Source organism: Polyergus mexicanus, unplaced genomic scaffold, assembly GCF_030449975.1.
Source record: "Polyergus mexicanus isolate NDT 795.1 unplaced genomic scaffold, iyPolMexi1.0 SCAF_61, whole genome shotgun sequence".
In the NCBI taxonomy this organism is placed as follows: domain Eukaryota; kingdom Metazoa; phylum Arthropoda; class Insecta; order Hymenoptera; family Formicidae; genus Polyergus; species Polyergus mexicanus.
The window spans coordinates 10,001-15,000 of NW_027223381.1; the positions used below are offsets into that span (position 1 = coordinate 10,001).

General features: G+C 56.8%; 1 pseudogene; it reads left to right on the plus strand.

Annotated features, from left to right (window-relative positions):
- Positions 1 to 614: 614 nt before the first annotated feature.
- Positions 615 to 5,000, plus strand: part of LOC138943938 (large subunit ribosomal RNA) — an 8,479-nt pseudogene continuing 4,093 nt past the window's right edge.

A 5,000-nucleotide genomic window follows, 5' to 3' on the forward strand; every position in this document is an offset into this window, starting at 1 on the left:
TACGCGCGAGTCTTGGTGCGCGCCACCTTCCGCGCAAACGGTAGGAGAGAACCGCGGCGCGTCGTCGCCCGGCGGTACGCGGAGAGAAAAGAGCGAGAGAGCCCTCCTTAACGCGGGTGAATCGCGAGCCGACCGCTTGTCCGAGTCCACGAAATTCTCGAAAACGAATATAGGGGACCGGCACGCGTCGTCGTGTACTCGTCGAATCCGATTCGCCCCGTCGTATCCCATATCCGTGCATAACACACGATATGCGGAGAGAAAATTTGAAGGATGTGGGTGATAGAGATGTACGTGTACGCGCACACTCGCTCGCAATGTATCTCGCGTCCCCGGCGATCGAAGATGACGCGATCCGCGCCGATCTTATTCGTTGTTTGCAAGCAGACAACTCGAACGAGATTCGATCGGCTTACATTTCCTCCTATTAGCGGCTGCGAGCCGCGCGTGGAAGAATCGTTGTCACAAACAACACGTCTCCTCGCCACTCCTCCGAGTACAATGCGAAGCCGCTGTGCCGGCGCTGCCGCTCTCCCGACGCTCGCTCTCTAAGTGAGAAAAGAGCCGGCGGAGGAGGCGGCGCGGCCACGGTTATCGAAAACTAAACTCTTTGACGACCTCAGAGCAGGCGAGATTACCCGCTGAATTTAAGCATATTATTAAGCGGAGGAAAAGAAACTAACTAGGATTTCCTTAGTAGCGGCGAGCGAACAGGAAAGAGCCCAGCACCGAATCCCGCGGTTCCGCCGCAGGGAAATGTGGTGTTTGGGAGGATCCGCTTATCCCGAGGTGTCGCGTCGCGTCCAAGTCCATCTTGAATGGGGCCACTTACCCGTAGAGGGTGCCAGGCCCGTAGCGACCGGTGCGCGTCTCGGGAGGATCTCTCCTTAGAGTCGGGTTGCTTGAGAGTGCAGCTCTAAGTGGGTGGTAAACTCCATCTAAGGCTAAATACGACCACGAGACCGATAGCGAACAAGTACCGTGAGGGAAAGTTGAAAAGAACTTTGAAGAGAGAGTTCAAGAGTACGTGAAACCGTTCAGGGGTAAACCTAAGAAACCCAAAAGATCGAACGGGGAGATTCATCGTCAGCGGCGCTGGCTTCGCGTCGGTGGGCGATGTCCCGCGGAGTCCTCGCGGCTCTCGCGCGGGCACGCTACCGTGCGTCGATGTCCGGCGCTCGTCGTCGTGCACTTCTCCCCAAGTAGAACGTCGCGACCCGCTGGGTGTCGGTCTACGGTCCGGGTGCGGTGACTGTCGCGTCGCCGGTAAAACGGCACGCGACAAACCCCCGGTCGCCCGGCCGGCTGCTCGGCGGTACGCGCAAGGTATCAGGCCGCACTATTTACGGTGCGTCGAGGCCGTCGCAAGCGCGCGCCACGGTACTCGGAGGTTACGGACTTTGCGCCGTCCCCGGTCCTGGCCCGCTGTTGGTTGAAGTACGGTTCACCTTCGACAGGCCTGTCGAACGTCCCTCTTATTCCCTTGTGGGAATCGAGGGGGATCTATACCGGTCGGCGACGCTACTGCTTTGGGTACTCTTAGGACCCGTCTTGAAACACGGACCAAGGAGTCTAACATGTACGCGAGTCATTGGGACTTGTCGCGAGACCTAAAGGCGTAATGAAAGTGAAGATCGACCCTGGCCGTCGATCGAGGGAGGATGGGCCGCGTCGCGATGCGGCCTCGCACTCCCTGGGCGTCTCGTTCTCATCGCGAGAAGAGGCGCACCCAGAGCGTACACGTTGGGACCCGAAAGATGGTGAACTATGCCTGGTCAGGACGAAGTCAGGGGAAACCCTGATGGAGGTCCGTAGCGATTCTGACGTGCAAATCGATCGTCGGAACTGGGTATAGGGGCGAAAGACTAATCGAACCATCTAGTAGCTGGTTCCCTCCGAAGTTTCCCTCAGGATAGCTGGCACTCGACCGTTCCCCACGGAACGCGAACGAGTCTCATCTGGTAAAGCGAATGATTAGAGGCCTTGGGGCCGAAACGACCTCAACCTATTCTCAAACTTTAAATGGGTGAGATCTCTGGCTTTCTTGAATTATGAAGCCACGAGCATCTCGGATCAGAGTGCCAAGTGGGCCATTTTTGGTAAGCAGAACTGGCGCTGTGGGATGAACCAAACGCAGAGTTAAGGCGCCCAACTCGACGCTCATGGGACACCATGAAAGGCGTTGGTTGCTTAAGACAGCAGGACGGTGGCCATGGAAGTCGGAATCCGCTAAGGAGTGTGTAACAACTCACCTGCCGAAGCAACTAGCCCTGAAAATGGATGGCGCTGAAGCGTCGAGCCTATACTCTGCCGTCAGCGGCAAGTGGGGCGGCAACGGGAGCGCCGGGCGCGTCGTGTCTTGTTGGTACGGTGTCGCAAGGTCTCTCGCGTCGTCACGAAGCCCTGACGAGTAGGAGGGTCGCGACGGTGAGCGCAGAAGGGTCTGGGCGCGAGCCTGCCTCGAGCCGCCGTCGGTGCAGATCTTGGTGGTAGTAGCAAATACTCCAGCGAGGCCCTGGAGGACTGACGTGGAGAAGGGTTTCGTGTGAACAGCCGTTGCACACGAGTCAGTCGATCCTAAGCCCTAGGAGAAATCCTATGTCAATGACGGCGTACAATATACTCGAGTGTCGAAGAAACACAGCAACAAAACAGCAGAACCGAGCGAGTCGCGCACGAACGTCGCTTTACGCGCGCGTTCCGTTGCCGCTGGCGAGCGACGTTTTGATGATGATGATGATGATGTATATAAAGACACACGCCCGTCGGGCGAAAGGGAATCCGGTTCCTATTCCGGAACCCGGCAGCGGAACCGCATACAATTCGGGCCCTCGTAAGAGTGTTCGTCGGGGTAACCCAAAATGACCTGGAGACGCCGTCGGGAGATCCGGGAAGAGTTTTCTTTTCTGTATAAGCGTTCGAGTTCCCTGGAAACCTCTAGCAGGGAGATAGGGTTTGGAACGCGAAGAGCACCGCAGTTGCGGCGGTGTCCGGATCTTCCCCTCGGACCTTGAAAATCCAGGAGAGGGCCACGTGGAGGTGTCGCGCCGGTTCGTACCCATATCCGCAGCAGGTCTCCAAGGTAAAGAGCCTCTAGTCGATAGAATAATGTAGGTAAGGGAAGTCGGCAAATTGGATCCGTAACTTCGGAATAAGGATTGGCTCTGAGGAGCGGGGCGTGTCGGGCTTGGTCGGGAAGCGGGTCTGGCTGACGTGCCGGGCCTGGGCGAGGTGAACGGTCGGCGTTCTCGCGCCGGTCCCGGGATCCGAGCTCGGTCCCGTGCCTTGGCCTCCCGCGGATCTTCCTTGCTGCGAGGCTTCCGTGGCGGCGCGAGCCGTCGTGGTCGTCCTCTTCGGCCGCCATTCAACGCTCAGCTCAGAACTGGCACGGACTAGGGGAATCCGACTGTCTAATTAAAACAAAGCATTGCGATGGCCCTCGCGGGTGTTGACGCAATGTGATTTCTGCCCAGTGCTCTGAATGTCAACGTGAAGAAATTCAAGCAAGCGCGGGTAAACGGCGGGAGTAACTATGACTCTCTTAAGGACGTCCGGGTGACGCTCATTACTGATCTTGTGTCGGTGCTGGATTAAGGTCCGGCCTACACGGGTGATGTTCTGGGTTGATCCTGGGGTCTGAGAGTCATGGTTGGCTATAGCTCTCTTAACTACAACTTTCACTGCTTTTGAGGGGACGGAGCGGGCGGATCAATGGTCCGCCTTGCTTCGTCCCCTTTTTTGTCAAGAGTTTTTAATTTTTTATGAATGCTTTATACATAATATCATAAAGCAACACGCCGCAAAGCAACACGCCGTGAAAGCAACACGCCGCGTAAAGCAACACGCCGCTAGCAATAATGCGGCCTACCTTGCGAAACATGCACGCAAGGAGATCCTGTACTCCATCACAGGACAAAGTGGCTTGTAAAGACTCTGACAAAAGCCGGAGTTAACATCAGCTCCGAGAGCAGTGGGTGTGGTGAATGAGGGCTATAGTAGGGACGTGATGCGAAGCGCTTTGCGATATTAGTCCTCTTGTTAGGACCATCAGCCTCTCACGTTCAAGTTGTGCATCTACCTCCTCGTGGTACTCCTGGTAACGTCGCCTATTTTGAATAGCGAGTGGCTGTAGGCGACGGCTAAGTGATGTCACAGCGAAGTGCTCCCCAAAGGACCCCACAAGGGCCCATGTGCCGATTCCATGGTGAGTTGTGGGGACAAGAAAGGAACGGCTTCGGGGGACTCTCGGTTGTCAATCCGTTTGCTCCCCCAACATGCAGCAAATATGTAATGGAAAATGAAAGAATGGTTACACGCTCGGGTTCTCGGATGGCCCGAGCACTGCATGTTCGACGCGTGAATGATGATGCGACTTGTGGCGAAGCGCCATCAGACGAGCGTCAGGTTCCTCCCTCGCAGGATCGCGACAATGCCACTGCCGAACAGCAGGCAAGTGAACCGCCCGTTGCATGCGATCTCTGCGGCAGGGACTTCAGGAACAGGCAAGGCCTCGGTGTGCACACTCGTATTGCGCACCCCGTGGAAGCCAACAACGCGGTCGTTGTGGAACGCGTTAGGGCCAGATGGTCGGAGGAGGAGGTGCGTCTCATGGCAAGAGCTGAGGCTACAGCCACCTCAGCGGGGATTCTCTTTTTAAACCAATATCTCCATGAGAAGTTCCCCAATAGAACCTTGGAAGCCATCAAGGGTAAGCGTCGACAAGAGGCTTACCGCGAGTTGGTCCAAGCGTTTTGCCAAGAGGTCACATCGAACACCGATGATGTTGACGATGCTGGCAACACGGGCGGTGCGACGATGATAGGAGTCGCCCGCCCGTCCATTGAGACGGCCTATGATGAGCCGCAGCCTGCACCCCAGTTGGTCACTGAGACCTCTGGGAGGCTCCGAGGCGTAGTGGAGGAGCTCCGTGAGCTTGTGGGGCGCCTTCGGAGCTATGAGGCTGAGTCTCTGGCGAACATCGCAGATGACTTTCTGGCTGG